Genomic DNA, 22997 nt, shown 5'->3' on the forward strand with positions numbered 1-22997 from the left:
AGAGCTGAAACCCTTAGAAGAAAACATAGGAACACATTTTTTATACTGTTGGTATGGCAATGGTTTCTTAGATACAGGACCAGAAATACAGGTAACAGAAGAAAACTATATATATACACACACACACACACACACATGTATATATATATCTTCTCTAGTGACTTAGTAAAGCATCTGTATGTGTGTGTCTGTGTATATATGTGTGTGTGTGTGTATATATATATATATATATAGCCTTGTTTATATTATAAAACTTTTGTGCAAAAAAAGCATCATCAATAGAGTAAAAGAAAGTCCATGAACATGAGAGAATATTGGCAAATCACATATCTGGTAAGGGTTTAATATTCAGGATGTATAAATCCTGCAACTCAGCTACAAGACAACAAACAACCCAACCCAGTTAAAAATGGACAAAGGACAGTAATCACTATTTCTCCAAAGGTGATATAAAATGGTCAACACACATGAAAAGATGCTCAACATCATTAGTCATTAGGAAAATGCAAATCAAATCTACAAAGAGACATCACTTCACACCTACCAGGATGGCAAAAACAAATAAGCGAACCAAGAACAACTGAAAACCCCAAAACAAAGCAAAGGAAAATAAGTTCTGGTCAGGATGTGGGGAAACTGGAACCCTCATACTTTGCTGGTGGGAATGGAAAATACGGCACACAGCTTGGCAGACCTTCAGAAAGTCCACAGAAATACCTTGTGACCCAGCAGTTCCACTCCTAAGATGCACTTAAGTGATCTGAAAACAGCAACTCTAACTGGGACTCATATGCCACTGTCCTACCTTTATTCACAGTTGCTAGAAGGTAGAACACCCCACTGCCTATGGGATAAAGGGATAAAGAATGTGGTCTATCTGTACAGTGGAATATTATTCAGCCTTGAAAAAGATGCAGTCTGACACTGCTACAGGATGATGGATCTGGAAAACAGTGTGCTGAATGAAGTAAGTCAGATGCAGAAGTACAGATATTAGATGGTTCCAACAGTGGCTGACTTTATGTTCTGGGCTCCAAAATCACTGCAGATGGTGACTGCAGCCATGAAATTAAAAGACGCTTACTCCTTGGAAGGAAAGTTATGACCAACCTAGATAGCATATTCAAAAGCAGAGACATTACTTTGTCAACAAAGGTCCGTCTAGTCAAGGCTATGGTTTTTCTAGTAATCATGTATGGATGTAAGAGTTGGACTATAAAGAAAGCTGAGCGCAAAAGAATTGATGCTTTTGAACTGTGGTGTTAGAGAAGACTGTTGAGAGTCCCTTGGACTGCAAGGAGATCCAACCAGTCCATCCTAAAGGAAATCAGTCCTGGGTGTTCATTGGAAGGAAGCTGATGTTGAAGCTGAAACTCTAATATTTTGGCCACCCGATGTGAAGAGCTGACTCATTTGAAAAGACCTTGATGCTGGGAAAGATTGAAGGCAGGAGGAGAAGAGGACAACAGAGGATGAGATGGTTGGATGGCATCACCGACTTAATGGACATGAGTTTGGGTGAACTCCGGGAGTTGGTGATGGACAGGGAGACCTGGTGTGCTGCGATTCATGGGGTCGCAAAGAGTTGGACACGACTGACTTGACTGAACTGAACTGAACTATGTGGAATACTCAGAACAGGCAAACTCAGAGACAGAGTATAACACAGGGGTCAGGGGCTGGGTTGGGGGAGAGAGAGAGGGTTACAGGGCACAGAGTTTCTTTTCAGGCTGTTGAAACATTTTGGAAACAATCCAGCTAATTGTAGGACATCATGAATATAATTAAGGCCCTCGAATTATACACTTACAAAAAATGGTTTAAATAGTAAATTTTATGTTATTTTGCCACCATGTTGACAAATCTTTAAACTCAGGGGTTGTGTTATTAAGGATAAATGAGTGAACACAGGACTTCTCTGGTGGTCCTATGGTTAAGACTGCATGCTTCCACTGCAGGGGGAGCAGATTTGCTCCTGGTCAGCGAACTGGGAGTCTGCACAGATGTTAGGGGTAAGTGTCAGGGCCTCTGTAGGTCCCTGGACTCTGTAGGGCCCTGAGTCCCTTGGGCAGCAAAGAGATCAAACCAGTCAGTCCTAAAGGAAATCAACTCTGAATATTCATTGGAAAGACTGATGCTGAATCTCCAAGACTTTGGCTACCTGATGCAAAGAGCCAACTCGTTGGAAAAGACCCTGGTGCTGGGAAAGATTGAGGGCAGGAGGAGAAAGGGGTGGCAGAGGATGAGATGGTTGGATAGCATCACCGACTCAATGGAAATGAATTTGAGCAAAAAAAATTTAATAGTGAAGGACAGAGGAGCCTGGCGTGCTGTAGTCCATGGGGTTGCAGAGAGTCAGACAAGACTTAGTGACTGAACAACAAGAATAACAAGGGTGGGCCAACTTTTTAAAAAGTAACAGCATGGAATGTTAATGTTAAAAGCCTTACACTCTTGGGTAATAACAGCTAAGGAATATAGTAATATTTCTTCATTCATTTAAAAGCCTAAATATCTTAGTAATTTGGTAATACTCTTAAAAACATTTAAAAAAATATATTGGTACCTGTATACATTTTAGAAAAATTTTTAAAAAGAAGGTATGTTATATATCCAAAGGAAATTAAATCACTATCTGAAGGCGATGTCTGTACTGCCTTGCTTATTGCAACATTATTTACAAGCCAGGATAGAAACAAACTAAACGTCCACTGATGGATGAATGATTATATATACACAGCGTATACATACCCGATGGAATATCAATAAGCCTTTAAAAAGAAGGAAATCCTGCCTTTTGTGATAACAGGGATGGAACCTGAGGGCGTTATGTTAAGTGAAATGTCAGAGAAATATCAGTATGGTATGATCTCACTTATATGTGGGATTAAAAAAAGAAAACTAGAATAGAACCAGTTGAGCTCTTAGAAGTAAAGGATCGAATGGTGGTTGCCCGAGGCCCCTGTGTTGGCCAAAGGTAAAAGCTTCCAGTTATAGGATGAACAAGTCTGGGGGTCTGACATCCAGCTAGGTGACTGGTTAGTTGTGTATTATGCACCTGAAGTTGCTCTGAGTTTAGAGCAGTGATGTTCTCATCACAACAGCAACAACAAGAAGTGGTAACCATGTGAGGTGAAGGACTTGTTAAGTAACACTTCACAATTTATACATGTGTCAGATCTTCATATCTAGACCTTAAATTCACAGTGTTGTGTCTGTGTGTCCACTGTATTTCAGTGTGTGCTCAGCTGTGTCTGACTCTTTGTGACCCCATGGACTGTAGCCCACCAGGCTCCTCTGTCCATGGAATTCTCCAGTCAAGAATACTAGAGTGGGTAGCCATGCCCTTCTCCAGGGGATCTTCCTCGTCCAGGGATGGAACCTGGGTCTCCTGCAATGGCAGGCAGATCTTTACCACTGAGCCACCTGGAAAGCCTATGTTTCAGTAAAGGTGGGCAAAGAGAAGCCATACATCTGTCCCCGCAGTCACTCGGTGGTGATTCCCTGCGGTGACTCTGGTCTCCTAGGCTGCTTTGCCCACAGGCAGGCAGGTACCGGCAGTTCATTGCTTTTCTGTTGGTGCCTAATGAGTTATGAGTATAGCCGTGTTCTGAACTGTGTCCAACTGGGTGCTCTGTGGGAAGGTTTAAAAAGTCCCTGAGTGCAGTGGTGTGGACAGAGCCATGTCAGGGTCCCAGCAGAAGGGAAACATGTACCCTGAGTGATGCAGGGGACTCCTGGGGCCAGGTGGGTGCAGAGCTGTCACCTTGTCTGCAGATACGTCCCCAGCCATGGACCTTCCAGTGAACAGAAACACAGCGTGGGGCGGGGGGAGTGCAGCGTGCTGGGCTGGGGAGTCCGAGCCCCACTGTTAAATAGCTCTGGACAGAGGCCCTTGGGGTCCCAGCCACAAGTTGCCTCTTGTGGGATCACTCTCTGAGGTGATCACTCTCTGAGCAGGCAGGGAGCCCCAAGAGGCTGGGTCCTGTGACTAGCAGCTCATGGCGAGTCCAGAGGCTAGGACCTGGATCGGGGGTCCCTGGTCCACATGAGGGGCTGTCCTAAGACCTGTTCCGACCTCCTGTTGTTTCCTGAGCGGAAGCCCAGGTATTTGGACTTGTACCTGGTTTGTTCATATTTCCTTGTGTGTGTGCTAAGCCTCCTTACTGTGAATATTTTTAAAACTGTGTAAATAGTGTTTATGGTTGCACAACATTGTGACTGTATCTGTACTTAGTGACACTGAATTGTGTGCTTAAAAGAGGTTAATGTGGTAAATGCCATGTCTATTTTACCATAATAAAAAGTATGTAGGGAGATGCTGAGTATATGATTCCCTAATATACTACTTTTTAAAAATGTTTTACTGATGCTGGAAGAGCCAACACATAAGGATTTCTCTGTCTTGGAAGCTCTACCCTGCACCGGTGTTTATAGTAACTGTAGGTATTTTCTGGTGGCGGGTATAGATTTTTAAGAAGTGATGTGATTATAACACTTCATGTTTTCTCTTATGTCTTAGATTTTAAAGGATTGAAATGCATGATTGTTGATATATTAGAGCTTTCAAAATACATTTTCTTAATATTTTTTGAAGTTTTTTTGCTTGTGTCTCACTGCAGGGATCTCCAGCATCTCTCATAATTAGAGATTATGGTTATAGTTATGTTTGTAGTCATCCCAAATTTTGTCCATAAAATACATCATGTCCCATCACATACATTAAATGTGTTTTGTTAGAGGGCTTGTACTTCCTTCATCTTGCCTGGAGATATGAAAATAATCCAAACCTATTTCAGTTGAAATGATGGTAGTGCACCCGAATGGCCAATAGGAATAGGATTCTGCGTCTTGGACCAGAAGCACAGAATATAAGGTAGAAATTATCCTCAGGAGCATCGCCAGCAGCTCCTGCTCCACACTTTGCCTGTTATATTTAAAATGAAACTGAATTTGTGAAGTATCTGCACCCTAAAATGGAGAAGGAGCTTCTTCCCACCTCTGTCTCTGCTTCTAGAAGACTCTCCACCAGTACCTGCCCCCACTTCCCTGGCCATCTTTCTCCTCCTGTAACTCACAGAGTTCACTGTTTCTAAGGAAACCCCCTGGAATCAACCCATCAGCTTTTAGGAGCTTGCATACTCGGATCCTCTGAGAGCTGGTTTTGAATTTATTTGCAGATTTTTTTTTCGTTGGTGGAACACTCGTGTGTTTGTGTGGCATAGCAGCGAGGAAGATGGGTTTGGAGCCACATAAATCTAAATCTAATTATGACCTCACCCTTACTGTCTTATAGCAGATGAGTCACTTGTCCTCAGTACTGGTTTCCTTACCTGAAAAGAGAGGCTTGTTCTAGTTCGCAGGGTGATTGTGAGTGTGGAGCCCGCAGCGAGGCACACAGAGCAGGATCAGGGCACAGATGTGTCTGCGTCCCTCACCTATGTGCTCTGTCCCCTCACGGGCCAGCAGCGCTGCTCCGTGGATGCTCAGGGGATGATTGTTCTGCAGAACCTAGATTACTGAGCCAGGGGCCAGTGACACAGGAAAAACCCGTGGTCTCTGATGATCATGACTTCCTCAAAAAAAGAGTTTCACTTGTAACTCAGCCACATTGTTCTGCATCCCCGATGTATTATTGTTATTGGTGTAATAACAACAGCTGTGTAACTGGTGTGTTGAAGTATAAATTTTCCTTTGTTTTGTGCTCTTTTTTCATTCATTACAGTAATCTCCCTCCAGAGTGACGATCTGTAGTCCTGAATGGGGTCCCTGCCTTCCTGATGTGCAGCCCTGTCTGGTGGGGAGCTGGCGCAGAGTGGCCGTGATACACCGGCACATCTGGGCTCATCAGGGTTCCACTGATGGTGCCGGGGCAGCGTTTCTCATCCCCACTGGGGACCTTCCCGGATGCCTTTTAGAGTCATAAAGGATGATAAAGACAAAGGGCCGTTGCCTGTAACTTGAACTTTGTGGGTCTTTCAGGCGGTGTACTGAAAACCTAAGTCCCTGTTCACGTCCTGTGTCTGCAGCTTTGACCCCACCTTGCTGGGCGCTGGCCGGGCTGGTGTCCCTGTGGGCAGTGTCCTCAGTGTGTGTGCTCTGTGAGCCTCCTCACCTCCCAGGTTGCTCCTTTCACTAGGAAACACGCTTTCCTGCTGCTTCTCTGCAAGACCCCTCCCACCTTCCTAAGTGTCACGTTTTAGTGCCCGTAGACATTCAGGGTTTGGACACCTGCATGTGAAGGGGAGGGGCACGCACGGGAAGGGGTCAGGCCAGTCCTGCCCACACACCCCCTGGCCCCCAGGCCCTGAGTTTCTGGGGGCTCTGTCTCCATGCTACTGCCTGCATCTTGGTCCCCGGTTGTACTGGTTGTCCTGGCAGTCATAGTGGCAGTGGTGCTCATTTGTGCCCACAAGGTGGGCAGCAAGTTCAAGGGTCAGTGCAGGGGCGAGGTGACTTGGTCAGGTCCGAGTAGCTGGTAGGTGGTGGGACAGGAACTGAAAGTCGAGCCCACCCTCCTCTTGTCTTACGGTGCTCCCCACCCCCATGCTAAAACATCTCTAAGGCAGCGACAGTGAAGAGACTTGTGTGTTTTCCCCAGTTCAGCAGGTGAATGAGCTCCGAGCTCTGCTGCCCCCGTGTCCCGCTGGTGGTCAGTGCTGTGCTGGACCTCGAATGGATCTCAAATTAAGTGTTCTTTCCCTGACATGGTAAAAAAAATCACAACATGGCATCCATCTACTTTATTTGGATCAAACCACCTTGCGGAAACTCGCATCTCACTGTTTCATTTTCACATGCTATGAGCTCGTTTGTTTACAGACCACCTCCTTTCCAGGTTTGGTCTTGGGTGATGATGCTTTGTGATGATTTTGGAGATGACCACAGAGATGCCCTGTCACCGTTGTGGATGAGCCACACCGGAGTGAAGCATGGCTTCCTCTGATTCTGGTCAGAAGTGCTGTGTGTGAGCCCCGCAGGGCTCCGTCCGCAGGTCAACAGGAGGGCTGGTGTCCTCTGCTGTCCAAAACACGTCCTGGGGCTGGCCATGAAGCTTCCACCAGCCCTAGGCAATGCATTTTGTCCTTTTAAATCAGAATGTGAGAAACACTGATATTAATGCCTTATGGAGAGCTGTTTTATTGGTGACAGAAACACGGATTTCTTTTCAGATGATTTTTTGTTTTATAGTTATTTGGGCACAACATTGATGGAACTGAATAATTTGGGAAATGATAAAATTGATCGTATCTTTCGAATTGAAAATTTATTCTTTCTGAGTCTTGTTTGTTCTTCATACATAATTGGCTGAAGCAGTGTTTCATGGATTCCCAGGCAGAGTGATAGTGCATCAGCGTGTATCTGTGCTTCTTTTCCTCTGACTGTTTTCAGCTGCCCTGGCTGCCAGAAGAGGCCAGGCCAGGGCTCTAGCGCGGGTGTCTGCTTCTCATTCTGGAGGCTGGCCATCTGGGCTCAGGGTCAGCGGGGCTGGATCCTGGTAAAGCCGCTTCCCCTCTCCTCACCTGACCTCAGGGCTTCTGCCCTCCTCTTCCTGTATCTCTTCTTATTAGGCCAGGAGTCCTGTCAGCTGGGGTCCACCGTTAGGACCTTGTAGGACCTTAATAACGGCCTTAATGGCCGTGTTCCCAAGCAGTCACATTGGCAGTAAAGGCTTCAGCAGATACGTTTTGCAGGGACATAGTCCACAACACTGGTTAAAACACACATGGAAACCTATCTTTCTGCAAATTAAAATGGTCATTGAGTTCAGTTGTAGGAAAACAGATTCATTCATAGCATCATTGCTGATTCTCATGTTTTAGTAGAAGACTAATAATAGCTTATGTGACCAGACCAGAGTTAAAACAGGTAGTGCCTTGTTTTTCATTGTTTTAATTTATAGGTGTTACCAAGATGAATTAGTTGTTTTAAGTATGATGCAGACAATTCAAAAGGTAGAGGTATAGTTTCAGGACAGGCTGGTTCATTTCCATGAGAATGTGGTTCAGGATTGCAGACTGGACAGTTCCTTAGCACTTGCAGGTAAAGCAGAGCAGAGAGCTGCCTTTGCTGGCGTGCCCCTAGTGGGGCACGCTGCTCAGTCAGGCTGTTTGGTTTCAGTCTGAAAGTGAAGTTGCTCAGTCGTGTCTGACTCTTTGCGACCTCATAGACTGTAGCCTACCAGGCTCCTCTGTCCATGGGATTTTCCAGGCAAGAGTACTGGAGTGGACTGGTGTCGGTCTACTTCCCTCCTTTTCACAGAAAAGTCCCCAGTGCTTGGAAAGCTTGCCTCTTGTCCAGTACCACACAGTGGTGGTGCCATTATTTGAATGTGGGCTTATTTTAAAATTTGATATGTGATCCAACTGAAGGATCTTAGAATTTCCAGTTGGAAACGCCGGAATCTAAGTGAATCCTTTCTAACTATGCTGTGTCTGTCTTTACAATACACTGCCATGAGTTACGTATGGGTTGATTCTGCTTACACCTCTGTCCTGGGTATGCTAGAAAGGAAGGTTCTACCAGTCATGATTTCCAAGGAAAGCAGGTAAGGTGAGGCAGAGAGCTGTGGGTACTTCAAGTCTTCTTAGGAAACACTGCCAGGGGCAGACACCACCCAGAGGTCAGAGACATGGCTCACTCTTCTACACAACAAGAGTGCCTGGAAAATCAGAGAATGCTATGTGTTCAGTCCTTGATAAAACTAGACCAGGAATTCAGAGGTGGTACATCAGTACCAGGCTTCCCAGGTGGTAAGTGGTAAAGAATCCGCCTGCCAATGCAGGAGATGCTGGTTCCATCCCTGGGTCTGAAGATCCCCCAGAAGAGGAAATGGCAACCCACTCCAGTATTCTTGCCTGGGAAATCTCATGGACAGAGCAGCCTGGCGGGCTACAATCCATGTGGTCACAAAGAGTCGTTCACAACTGAACACAGGGCATACCCCTGGAACAGTGGTAGGAATTTGTGTTGGATATAAACTTAGAGCTGGAAGTAAGGCAGGACCTCTGAGAAACCCTGTTTCCAGTCCTAAGATTGAGGCTTAAGTAGAAAAGAGATAACACCGCTCCTTTCTGCACTCTAGTAATAGGCTACAAGATTCCCTACAGCCTGGAAGAGCTAAGAGGGAGATTCGTGTATCAGTACCACCCAGTCCTCTGTAAGTAAAACGTTAAAAATCAATTTGAGGACACGTGAAAGGTCTGCACACGCCCCGTTGAGCAGGACGGCCTACGAATCCCGCAGGTGTAGCTTGTCTGCGCATGCGCTTTGCGCTCTCTGGGGCCCGGTGCGTGGAGCGGGGACGTGGCCGCACACGTGACCCCACGCCCGGCCGCCGCAGCCCCGGGGCCTCGCGGCTCCTCGTGGGGCACCACGGCTGTTAGAACTGTTAGAGCTGTCCCGGCTCTAACTGAAGGGCTGCCTGTGCCCAGGTTTCGCAGTCACTCTGCTTTAAGGTAAAGGTTTCTGTTTTGTGGGGCGCTGGGGTCTGACTCTGGGTTTCCGTTTTTCTCTTGGCCCGTGACTTACTCGAGGGCCGGGTCACGGCCGCCTCTGGAATCTGTACTTTGGGCTCGAGGGCTCTCCTAGACCCCAGGCACCCCGAGGGAACGGGCTTTGAGGAGCACGAAAAACGAGGGGCCTGAGGGAAGCTGTTGGAGATTCGGGCCGGCTGAGGGGGAACAGCCAGGAGGGCTCCCTGTCAGGAGAAGCAGGCCCGCGTGCAGGGGGCCGGGGAGTGGGGCGCGGGCGGGGCGGCCGCGGGGACCAGGGCAGAGGCTGCTCAGTGCCCAGTCAGGAGGGACGCGCCCACCACCCGCTCAGGACTCCTGTGAGGTTGCAGGCGCAGACAGTGAGGGCTGAGACCGGTGACAGGAGAGGCACCTGGTCGACTCGGACCCCAGAGAGCCAGCCCATGGGCCTCAGGCCAGCACTGCGTCCGCTCCCCTCTCAGCGTGGGCGCAGGGTGGCCGCGCGTTCAGCTTGAGTCCTCGCGGGTTGATCTTGCGGCTGTGTTGAGGCCCAATGTCAGCTCCTGGCGTCAGTCCCTAGGAGAGAAGGAGCTAAAGGTTGGAATTAGCTCATTCGGCTTTCAACGGATATAGACACTCTCTTTCTAGATCAGGGCCTTCCCTGCTGGCTCAGCGGTGGAGAACCCACCAGCAATGCAGGGGATGTGGGTTCGACCCCTGGGTCAGGAAGATCCCCTGGAGCAGGAAATGGCAACCCACTCCAGTATTCTGCCTGGAGAATCCCGTGAACAGAGGAGCCTGGGGGACTGCGGTCCATGGGGTTGCAGAGTCAGACAGGACTGAGTGACTGAGCACGTTATAGACCAGAGTGGGACTTTGGAAATGAGGTGGTTCTGCCCTTAGAAGGTTCAGACTGTTGGAACAAGACCAGGCATCCGGGCGACTCACAGATCCCGTGTCTGCTGAGAGCTTGCTAGTTGGCAGAGGACATTTTCTGCAGTGTCCTCACAGGTGGGGAGGACTGTGGGCTCTCAGGGGTCTCTGTCATCAGAGCACTGATCCTGTGCATGGGGGCTGCACCCTCATGACCTCTTCACCTTGGGGTGGGTTACTACATGGTTTTGGGAGGACACAGGTGCTCGGTCTGTAGCAGAGGTTCAGGACCCTGTGCTGCAGTCCCATGGGCTCCAGTGAAATGTTTAAGGAATCATATACACAGATCTGTCAGTTGCCTATTCCCACCTGAGACCAGGGGTCACAAAGTTGAGCAGTCATATCATAGAATCTCTTTCCAAATGTGCAAGGTTTTTCTGTACGTAGAACTAGTATTGACCAAATGTGATGTATTTTAATATTAGGAGAAAATTGTTTTTCAGTCGCTCAGTTGTGTCCAACTCTGTGACCATGGACTGCAAAACACCAGGTTTCCCTATACTTCACCATCTCCTGGAGCTTGCTCAAACTCATATCCATTGAGTCAGTGATGCCATTCAACCATCTCATCCTTTGTCATCCCCTTCTCCTCCTGCCTTCAATCTTTCCCAGAATCTGGGTCTTTTCTAATGAGTCAGCTCTTTGAATCAGGGGGCCAGAGTATTGGAGCTTCAGCCTCAGCAACAGTCCTTTTAATGAATATTCAGGATTTATTTCCTTCATGATTGACAGGTTTGATCTCCTTGCAGTCCAAGGGACTTGCAAGAGTCTTCTCCAACACCACAGTTCAGAAGTATCAATTCTTCAGAGCTCAGCCTTCTTTATGGTTCAACTTTCACATTTGTACCCGACTACTGGAAAAACCATAGCTTTGGCTAGATGGACCTTTGTTGGCAAAGTAATGTCTCTACATTTTAATATGCTGTCTAGGTTTGTCATAACTTTTCTTCCAAGGAGCAAGTGTCTTTTAGTTTCGTGGCTGGAGAAAATAGGGACATATAAATAAACATCACATTTCCAAGGAATGTGTGATCTGACATTAATACCAGCTGTTGTTAATCATAACAGGGTTCTGTACTGCTAGTGACCGGAACACAGGAAACGTGCCTGGGACATTTACCTGTTCCCAGTGGTGTTCTGGGAACAAGTAAATGCCCAGGGTAACTTGAAATAGCTTTTCCTTTTGAAAAATAGCTTTGCTGAGGTATAGTTCACATACCCAGCAATTCACCATTTAAAGTGTATAATTCCGGGGTTCTTGTTATATTCACAAAACTGCAGCCATCACCAAACCAATGTTGGAACATTTTCATCACCCCTCAAAGAAACTGCCCACTGGAAGTAACTCCAGCCCCTGCTCCTGGCAGGGCTGATCTGCTTTTTGTCTCTGTGGATCTGTCTGCTCTAGAAATGAATCACACTGTCCCTGGTCTCTGGTGACCCGTGTTTTTCACTGAATGGTGTGTTTTCAGGTTTCACCATGTTGTGGATGTATTAGCACTTTGTTCCTTTTCTTTTTGTGCTAAAATATACATAATATTTAGCCTTTTTACCATTTTAAATTCAGTGGCATTAAGTAAATTTATGATATGCAACCTTCATCAGGGCTTGCCTGGTGGCTCAGATGGTAACGAATCCACCTGCAATGCGGGAGACCTGGGGTCTATCCCTGGGTTGGGAGGATCCCCTGGAGGAGGGCCTGACAACCCATTCCAGTATTCCTTCCTGGAGAATTCCCATGGAGAGTGGTGCTTGGCAGGCTACAATCCATGGGGTTGCAAAGAGTCAGACATGACTGAGTGACTAAGCATAGTACAAGCTTCAAGAGTATCCATTTTCAGACTTTTTTTCCTTAACAACAGAACTTCATTCTCATTCAACACTGACTCAATCCCACTGCGCACCCCCCACCACCACCACCCCACCCCTGGTGACTTTATTCTACTTTGTCTCTGTGAACTCACCTATTCTAAGTATGTCATATAAATGGAATCATCCAATATTTGTCCTTCTGTGTCTGCCTTGTCTCACTTAGTGTAATGTTTTCAAGGCTCATCCATGTTGTAGTATGTTTCAGAGCTCCCTTCACTTTTAAGGCTTCATAATATTCCACTGTATGGATTTACCACATTTTGTTTATCCATCATCTGTTGGTGGGCACTTGGGTTGTTTCCAGCTCTTAGCTACTGTGAGTAATGTTGCTCTGAGCATGTATATAAACATAATCTGAGCCCGTTTTCCATGTCGGATGTATGACTAGGCACAGTAACACCATCCTAGTGGGTGTGAAGTGCAATATCATTGTGTCCGATTTGCTTTTCTCTAATGACTAGTGATGCTGAACTTGTTGGACATCTGTATGTTTTCTTTGGAGAAATTCAAGTCCTATTTTTTGAATTGTGTTTTTTTCTTTTTGTTATTGTATTAAGAGGTTCTTTATATATTCTAAATATTAATTTCTTATCAAATGTATGACTTGCAAATGATTTCTCTCTCTCTCTCTTTTTTTTTTTTTTGCTGCACCATGTGGCTTGCAGAATCTTAGTTCCCCAATCAGGGATGAATCTGGGACCATGGCAGTGAAAGCACAAAATCCTAACCACTGACTGGACTGCCCAGGAACTCCCCAAAAGTTTTATGTTGACCTTAGGTTTTCTAAGAATTTTATATTTTTAATTGTTTAGCTCTTTGATCCATTTGGAGTTAATTTTTCAATGTAGTAGAAAGTGAGGGTCCAGCTTCATTTGTTTTGCTTGTGGATCTTCAGGTTTCCCAAGGACCATGTGTTGAAAAGACTGTCCTTTGCCCATGGAATGGCCTTGGCACCCATGGATTGTAGCCCATCAGGCTCCTCTGTCCATGGGATTTTGCAGGCAAAAATACTGGAGTACATTGCCATTTCCTTCTCCAGGAGATCTTTCTGACCCAGGGATTTAACCTGAATCTCCTGTGTCTCCTGCATTGGCAGGCGGATTCTTTACCACTGAGCCACTTGGGAATCCCTATGTGTAAGGTGAGGGTCCAGCTTCATTTGTTTTGAACGTACACGTTCAGGTTCCCAAGGACTATGTTTTGAAAAGACACCTCTTTCCCCATTGAATGGTCTTGACACCCTTGTGGAAAGTCAGTTGACCATATGTGTGAGGGTTTCTTTCTGGGCTATCTATTCTGTTTCATTGGTCTGTTTATCTTTCTGTGTGCCAGCACCATGGTTTGATCACTGTTGGTTTATAGTGTTTGTAGTGTTGGAAGTGTTTAGATCAGAGAGTGTTTCAACTTTTTTCTTCATCTTTAATATTGTCTAGGCTACTTGGCAATGGCACCCCACTCCAGTACTCTTGCCTGGAAAATCCCATGGATGGAGGAGCCTGGTAAGCTGCAGTCCATGGGGTCGCTAAGAGTCGGACACGACTGGGCGACTTCACTTTCACTTTTCACTTTCATGCATTGGAGGAGGAAATGGCAACCCTCTCCAGTGTTCTTGCCTGGAGAATCCCAGGGATGGTGGGGCCTGGTGGGCTGCCGTCTATGGGGTCACACAGAGTTGGACACGACTGAAGCGACTTAGCAGCAGCAGGCTACTTGGGCTCCATTAAGACTCCATATGAATTTTAGGCTGGATTTTTCTCTTTCTGCAAAAAAGCGCTATTGCAATTCTGACTGAGATTGCATTGAATCCATAGATCACTTTGGGTAATATGGTCATCTTTTTTTAAAGTTTATTATTTGTCTATAATGTTTATTTCATTTATTTATTTGCCTGCATTAGGTCTTAGTTGCAGCAGACAGGATCTTTGTTGTGTCATGCAGGATCTTCTGTTGTGGCTTGAGGCCAGCCTGTGGACTCTCAGGTTGCAGTTCGGGGACTTAGTAGCCCCTTGGTATGTGTAATCTTAGTTTCCCAACTAGGGATCAAACCTTTGTTCTCAGAATTGCAAGGCACATTCTTTACCACTGGACCACAAGAGAAGTCCCGATATGGTCATCTTAACAATATTAAGCCTTCCAATCCCTGAATGTAGGATGTTTCCATTCATTAATGTCTCTTTCCATTTCTTTTAGCAGTGTTTTGTAGTTTTCAGTGTATTAGTCTTTTGCCTCCTTGATTGAATTTATTTCTAAGTATTTTATTTTTTGATGCTTTTGTAAATGAAAATTTAAAAAAATTATCTTTCAATATTGTTCATTGTTATTATAGAGATGCAGCTGATTTTTGTGTGTTGATTTTGTATCTGCAATTTTGCTGAATTCATTTATTAGCACTTACAGTTTTTTTAATCCAAATAAAAATAGGAATTGAAAATAATTTAAGGTAGTATTTTTGGAGCAGTTTAACATTCACAGCAAAATTGAGGAGAAAGTTAGAAATTTCCTGTGGTGCTTCCCAGGTGGCTCAGTGATAAAGAATCTACCTGCTAGTGCAGGAAATGCAGGTTTGATCCCTGGGTCAGGAAGATCCCCTGGAGGAGGAAGTTGCATCCCACTCCAATATTCTTGTCTGGAAAATACCATGGACAGAGGAGCCTGGTGGACTAAAGTTCACGGGGTTGCAAAGAGTTGGACACAGTTTAACGACTGAGCATGGCACTAGAGATTTCCTATACATCTGCTGCCCCTACACACCACAGCCCACCACCACCCCCCATTCCTGCCTGATGTTACAATGGATGAACCTGCATGGACACGTTGGCATCATGCCAAGCCTGTGGTTACATCACGATTACATCAGGATTCACCCTTGGTGTTGTATTTTCTGAGGCTTTGGACAAATACGTAATGATGTGTATCCATTATTATAATGCCACACACAGTAGTTTCACTGCGCTAAGAATTCTCCATGCTCCACCTGTTCCTCTCTCCTCCACACCCTGATCTTTCTCCTGTCTCTGTGGTTTTGCCTTTTCCAGAATGTCATAGAGTTGGAATCACATTCTTTAGCCTTTTCTGATTGGCTTCTTTCACTCAGTGATAATGCATTTAAGGTTTTTCCATGTCTTCTTATGATTTGATAGTGCATTTCTTTTTATCACTGACTAATCCTGCATTGTCTGGATGGACCACAGTTTATGTATCCAGTCACCTACTGAAGGGCATGTTGACTGCTTCCAAGTCTCAAGCAGTCCCACTTGTCTGTTTTTGTTCTGTTGCCTGTGCTTTTGGTGTTTTATTCAAGAAAGCAATGCCAAGTCCAATGATACAAAGCATTTCATCTGTTGTAGGAGTTTTATGTTTGGGTATTTAATCCATTTTGGGTTAATTTTTGTAGGTGGTGAAGATAATGAGTAAAGTCCAACTTCATTTTTTTTTTTTTTTTTTTTTTGCGTGATGATTTCTAGTTTTCTCAACATTTGTTGAAGAAATTGTCCTCTCCCTATTGTGTGGTGTTGGCACCTCATTGAAAATCATTTGACCATGTGTGTGAGGGTTTCTCTCTTTGCTGTATTCCTCTCCTTGGGCTCTTTGTCTTCATGCTCTAAAACCAACTGGTTTTGATAATTACATGTATATAATTACATGCGTTATTAATATAACCATATGCATATTGTCTTCTGCAATTGCTTTTCAAATCAGTTAAGGGAAGAAAGAAAAAATGTATATTTATGTGGTATTTTTAATTGTTTTCTTTTATAATAGTTATCTTTACCTGCTGTATTAGTTTTCTGTTGCTGCTGTAGCAAATTATCACAAATGAGGTGGCTTAAAGGACCACAGATGTATTATCTGGCATTTCTGGAGGTAAGAAGTCTGAAATGTCCTTGCTGGACTATAGTCAGGGTATCAACAGTACTGTGTTCCTCTGGGAGGCCTAGTGTAGGATCCACTTCCCTGCTTGCTTCCGCTTCCAGCGGCTGCATGACTCAGGGCCCGTTCATCTTCAGAGCATGTAGAGATGGGACTAAGCCCTCACGCTGCCATCTTGCTTGCTGTCTGTCTTCTGCTTTGCTTTTCCAGTCATATGGACCTGGTGATTCCACTGGGCTTACTCAGATTATCCAGAATCATCTCCTGTCTTGATATTAGCTAATTGCCAACCTTAATTCCATCTGCAGCCTCAACTCCCCTTTGCCATGTACCACAATGTAAGTCACAGGTTCTGGATATTAGGGTGTGGAGATTGGGGAGGACTGTTATTTTGCCTACCTTACTGGTGTTCCCGCCCACCCCCACCCCAGGTATCTGAATGGACTGGCTTGAGTCACTTGCTTTCAGTCAGAAAAATTTACTTTAGTATTTCTTCTAAGTTCTGCCAGTAATACAATCTCTGTTTTTATTTATTGGGAAATTTCTTTATTTTACCTTCATTTTTGAAAAGTTAATTATGATAATTGTAAGATTTTTGGCTGACAGTTTTTTTCTTTCAGTGTTTAGAATATGCCGTTTCCTTCTGAATTCATTGTTCCTAATGTAATTTCAGAAACAGTCTTCTTGGCGTTCACCTATATGTGACAAATCGTTTCTGTTGCTGCTGTCCAGCTTTTCTCCTGGTGTTTAGCTTTTGTGTTATGATGTGTCTGGGTGTGGATCTCTGCATGATCCTGGTTAGAATTTGTTGAGCTTCTTGGATGTATATATTAATGTTTTTCATCAAAATGTGGAACTTTGAGTTCAGCCATTGTTTCTTTGAATATTTTTTCTGTTTCTCTTTCCCCTTTTTCCTCTTGTTCCTTTTACACATATGTTGATTTAGCTAATGAGAGCCCACATTTATTTTTTTGTTTTTTAATATTTATTTATTTTATTTGGCTGTGTTGTGTCTTAGTTGTGGCACATGAGATCTCCCATCTTCATTGCAGCATGTGGGATCTAGTTCCCTGATGAGGGACGCAACCTGTACCCCTGCACTGGGAGCACAGAATAGTCTTCGCCACTTGACCACCAGGGAAGTCCCTGGCCCACATTTCTTTAAGGCTCTCTTCATTTTACTTCATCCCCCTTTCCCCTCTGCTTGTCATGTTGCATCTTCTCTACTGACCTATCTCAAGTTTGCTTATTCCTCTGCAATTCAGATTTATTTCCAAACCCATCAAATGAACTTTTCAATTATTATACTTTTCAGTACAAGAATTTCCATTTAGCTTTTTTGCCAATTTCTATGTCTTTATTGATATTCGCTATTTTCAGTTCTTTTTCAAGCATGGTTTCCTTTAGTTCTATGAACATATTTATAATGGATGTTCTGGTGTCTCTGTTAAGTCTAAAACCTGGGTGCTCTCACAGGCAGTTTCTTTTCCATTGCCCCCCCCTTTTTTTGTTTCTGCATGTGCATCACATGTTCCTGTTTGTGTGTCTCATAATTTTGTATTGAAAACTAGACATTCTAGATAACTTATTGTGACAGTCCAGGATGTTGATCTTCCCTCTGGGGCTTCCTTTTGACTTTGTTGCTTGCTTAATTTTTAGTACCTGTTGACTATACTCTCCTTTGCTTTTCGCTTCCCTTCTTTTCAAAGCTATTTGTAAGGCCTGCTCAGACAGCCATTTTGTTTTTTTGCATTTCTTTTTCTTGGGGATGGTCTTGATTCCTGTCTTCTGTACAATGTCACAAACCTCCATCCATAGTTCATCAGGAACTCTATCAGATCTAGTCCCTTAAATCTAATTCTCACTTCCACTGTATAGTCATAAGGGATTTGATTTAGGTCATCCCTGAATGGTCTAGTGATTTTCTCCACTTTCTTCAATTCCAGTCTGAATTTGGCAATTAGGAGGTCATGATCTGAGCTATAATCAGCTCTCGGTCTTGTTTTTGCTGACTGTATAGAGCGTCTCCATCTTTGGCTACACAGAATAGAATCAATCTGATTTCGGTGTCGACCATCTGGTGACGTCCATGTGTAGAGTCTTCTCTTGTGTTGTTGGAAGAGGGTGTTTGCTATGACCAGTGCATTTTCTTGGCAGAACTCTATTAGCCTTTGCCCTGCTTCATTCTGTACTCCAAGGCCAAATTTGCCTGTTACTCCAAGTATATCTTGACTTCCCACTTTTGCATTCCAGTCTCCTATAATGAAAAGGACATCTTTTTTGGGTGCTAGTTCTAGAAGGTCTTGTAGGTCTTCATAGAACTGTTCAGTTTCAGCTTCTTCAGTGTTACTGGTTGGGGCATAGGCTTGGATTACCATGATATTGAATGGTTTGCCTTGGAAATGAACAGAGATCATTCTGTCATTTTTGAGATTGCATCCAAGTACTGTATTTCGGACTCTTTTGTTGACTATGATGGCTACCCCATTTCTTATAAGGGATTCTTGCCCACCGTAGGTATAATGATCATCTGAGTTAAATTCACCCATTCCAGTCCATCTTAGTTCGCTGATTCCTAGAATGTCAATGTTCACTCTTGTCATCTCCTGTTTGACCACTTCCAATTTGCCTTGATTCATGGACCTAACATTCCAGGTTCCTATGCAGTGTTGCTCTTTACAGCATTGAACCTTGCTTCTATCACCAGTCCCATCCACAACTGGGTGTTGTTTTTGCTTTGGCTCCATCCCTTCATTCTTTCTGAAGTTATTTCTTCACTGATCTCCAGTAGCATATTGAGCACCTACTGACCTGGGGAGTTCATCTTTCAGTGTCCTATCTTTTTGCCTTTTCATACTGTTCATGGGGTTCTCAAGGCAAGAATTCTGAAGTGGTTTGCCATTTCCTTCTCCAGTGGACCACATTCTGTCAGACCTCTCCACCATGACCCGTCCATCTTGGGTGGCCACACAGAGTATGGCTTAGTTCATTGAGTTAGACAAGGCTGTGGTCCATGTAATCAGATTGGCTAGTTGTCTGTGATTGTGGTTTCAGTCTATCTGCCCTCTCTCAGTGGCTACCATCAAAGCAAAGGAGAAAAGGAAAGTATAAACATCTGAATGCAGAGTTCCAAAGAATAGCAGGGAGAGATAAGAAAGCCTTCCTCAGCGATCAGTGCAAAGAAATAGAGAAAAACAATAGAATGGTAAAGACTAGAGATCTCTTCAAGAAAATTAGAGATACCAAGGGAACATTTCATGCAAAGAAGGTCTCAATAAAGGACAGAAATGGTAGGGACATAACAGAAGCGGACGATATTAAGAAGATGTGGCAAGAATACACAGAAGAACTGTACAAAAAAGATCTTCACGACCCAGATAATCACGATGGTGTGATCACTCACCTAGAGCCAGACATCTTGGAATGTGAAGTCAAGTGGGCCTTAGGAAGCATCACTATGAACAAAGCTAGTGGAGGTGACCAGTTGAGCTATTTCAAAACCTGAAAGATGATGCTGTGAAAGTGCTGCACTCAATATGCCACCACATTTGGAAAACTCAGCAGTGGCCATAGGACTGGAAAAGGTCAGTTTTCATCCAATCCCAAAGAAAGGCAATACCAAAGAATGCTCAGACTACGGCACAATTGCACTCATCTCACACGCTAGTAAAGTAATGCTTAAAATTCTCCAAGCCAGACTTCAGTAATATGTGATTCGTGAACTTCCAGATGTTCAAGCTGGTTTTAGAAAAGGCAGAGGAACCAGGGATCAAATTACCAACATCTGCTGGATCATGGAAAAAACAAGAGAGTTCCAGAAAAACATCTACTTCTGCTTTATTGACTATGCCAAAGCCTTTGACTGTGTGGATCACAATAAACTGGAAAATTCTGAAAGAGATGGGCATACCAGACCACCTGACCTGCCTCTTGAGAAACCTGTAAGCAGGTTAGGAAGCAACAGTTAGAACTGGACATGGAACAACAGACTGGTTCCAAGTAGGAAAAGGAATACATCAAGTATGTGTATTGTCACCCTGCTTATTTATATGCAAAGTACATCATGAGAAATGCTGGGCTGTATGAAACACAAGCTGGAGTCAAGATTGCTGGGAGAAATCTCAATAACATGAGATATGCAGATGATACCACCCTTATGGCAGAAAGTGAAGAAGAACTGAAGAGTCTCTTGATGAAAGTGAAAGAGGAGAGTGAAGAAGTTGGCTTAAAGCTCAACATTCAGAAAACTAAGATCATGGCATCCGGTCCATGACTTCATGGCACATAGATGCGGAAACAGTGTAAACAGTTCAGACTTTATTTTTGGGGGCTCCAAAATCATTGCAGATGGTGATTGCAGCCATGAGATTAAAAGATGCTTACTCCTTGGAAGGAAAGTTATGACCAACCTAGACAGCATATTGAAAAGCAGAGACATTACTTTGTCAACAAAGGTCCGTCTTGTCAAGGCTATGGTTTTTCCAGTAGTCATGTATGGATGTGAGAGTTGGAGTATAAAGAAAGCTGAGTGCCAAAGAATTGATGCTTTTGGACTGTGGTGTTGGAGAAGACTCTTGAGAGTCCCTTGCACTGTAAGGAGATCCAACGAGTCCATCCTAAAGGAGATCAGTCCTGGGTGTTTATTGGTAGGACTGATGTTGAAGCTGAAACTCCAATACTTTGGCCACCTGATGTGAAGAGCCAGCTCACTGGAAAAGACCCTGATGCTGGGAAAGATTGAGGGCAGGAGGAGAAGGGGACGACAGAGGATGAGATGGTTGGATGGCATCACTGACTCAATGGACATGGTTTTCGGTGGACTCCGAGAGTTGGTGATGGACAGGGAGACCTCACGTGCTTTGGTTTATGGGGTCACAAAGAGTCAGACATGATGGAGGCACTGAACTGAACTGACTGGACTTTCTCAGTGATGTCTACATCCCCGGCAATGTGAGCTCTTCAGAGGGCACAGCCTTGCACAGTTACCTGGATAACAGTAGTTTTATTAGATTTTTGTTTGTCTCAGTATTTTCTCTATCTTAACATTTCTGCCTCATTTGATATCATATCCAGCTGTTGTGTGAAGTAAAAGTCGCTCAGTTGTGTCCGACTCTTTGCAGCCCATGGACTGCAGCTCACCAGACTCGTCTGTCCATGGAATTCTTCAGGCTCTGCTAATTGTCAGCTGATTGCTCTGTTGTTCTCTGTTATGCCCAGGGGAATACTTTGTGCCACACAGTCTGATCCAGTTACATCTGGGCCCCCTTTCAAGGATGGTTTCTGAGGTCTCTCTTTGAGATTTGGTGCAGCCCTAGGAAAGCTCTTCTTAGATGTGTATTGCCCTGCTTCTTTGTGGTAAACTTGTTTGCCTTTATCGTTGTTGTCATACACTTAGCATCCTCATTTTCATTCCTTCACCAAAATGTCCATTGTCTCGATGGTGCTCTTGGGCTTGGGTTTCTCATAGTTTGTTTCAAATGAAGTCAGTTCCTTGGGGAGAGTCAGGGGCTCTTGGTTTTCCTGGACTGCCTCTCCTGTGGGGCACAGGCTGTGGGCTGCGGCTCCAGGCCTACTATGCTCTGAGTGACCCCTGCTCTAGAGGTGGGACCGGGCAGCTGCAGGTGTGTCTGGTCTTCTGGGCGTGCTTCTTGTCTTAGTCGTGCTGCTCTGACAAATCACTGTGGCCCAGGTGGATTAAGTAACAAGTAAGTTACTTCTCGTGCTCTGGAGCCTAGAAGTCAGTTCTAGATGCTGAGGTGGTCAGGTTCTTGGAGAGGATTCTCTTCCTGGGCGTGGCCTTTTGCTGATGTGTTAGAGAGAGTGGGGAGGGAGGGAGGGAAGAAGAGAGAAACCAGTGTCAGTCTCTTGTCTCCTCCTCTTTATACAGGACTGATCCTGTCAGGGAGCTCCACCCTCATCTAAACTTGATCACTTCCTGAAGACCCTACCAGTTATTACGAGCACACTGACGATTAGAGCTTCAAAACAGGAAATTGAGGGGGACACAAGCATTCAGTCTGTTGTGCCTCTCTACCTCTGTTTTATGGGCAAAGGACAGTAGAGGTGCCATCTGGCTTTTTGTATCTGGAGTAGAGTTTCCTCCCTGAGAGACGGACTGGGTTGGGGAAGGATGCTCTAGCCTGCTGGTGCATGGCCAGAATTTTGGCCTTTGGAGTTTAGGAGAATGGGAGATGCCAGTGTCCTGGCCTCTTGGGCCCCTTCATTGAAGCTGAAGGGAGGAAACCCATCTGCATACCTGGAAAGGAACTTCCCAGACACCGACAGGGGACAGGAAGGGAGCTGGTTGAGTTTACTGAGACCATGTTTACTGCAGACTGTTAATATTTCTTTATTTGTTACATGTTCTTAGGTCAATTTCCAGACTTTAAATGGTTGCTTTTTAATAAATAATTTTGACTCATGTGGTTGTTTGGCTTGGAACAGGGTTGAGGGAGGCTAGCTGGTCCATAACACAGTGACCAGGAGAATACAAATTAAGGTACCGGCTGTAGCTGGGCACCTGTCGCATCCACAGACGTTAATGAAGCGAATCATATTGAATGGTGAGGACGCGGGAGAAGGAGCCCACTCACACTGCATGTGGGAGGGTTAGCTGTGCGTCCAATTGCCAAGCAGCCTGCAGTGTCCAGTAGAGTGGAAAAGCTTCACCCGGCACCTGGAAAGCTCATCTTTTCATGTCCATTCTAGAGAAACCCTCATGCTAGTGTTGAGCGCTTATGGTGTTTATTTCAGTGTGGCCCATAGTCACCCATGTGGCACTTGGAAAGATTCTTGAGTAAAAATAAAAGCAAGTGTCAAAAAGATTGTTTCATAGGATGTCCTTGATGT

The 22997-nt window shown here is 44.7% G+C and overlaps 1 protein-coding gene across 3 annotated transcripts in view; it reads left to right on the forward strand.

The window, feature by feature from the left end:
• Nucleotides 1-22997, forward strand: part of DLGAP2 (DLG associated protein 2) — a 647652-nt gene that overhangs the window by 30760 nt on the left and 593895 nt on the right. For 2 of the 3 annotated variants that reach the window (XM_061404052.1, XM_061404055.1), the window contains exon 1: nucleotides 9313-9458. The exons of the other annotated variant lie outside the window; for it this stretch is intronic. The gene's annotated coding sequence lies outside the window, so the exon portion shown is untranslated. Of the gene's footprint in view, nucleotides 1-9312; nucleotides 9459-22997 lie in introns of those variants that run through there. 3 annotated transcript variants of the gene reach the window in all.

Source organism: Bos javanicus, chromosome 27, assembly GCF_032452875.1.
Source record: "Bos javanicus breed banteng chromosome 27, ARS-OSU_banteng_1.0, whole genome shotgun sequence".
Classification (NCBI taxonomy): domain Eukaryota; kingdom Metazoa; phylum Chordata; class Mammalia; order Artiodactyla; family Bovidae; genus Bos; species Bos javanicus.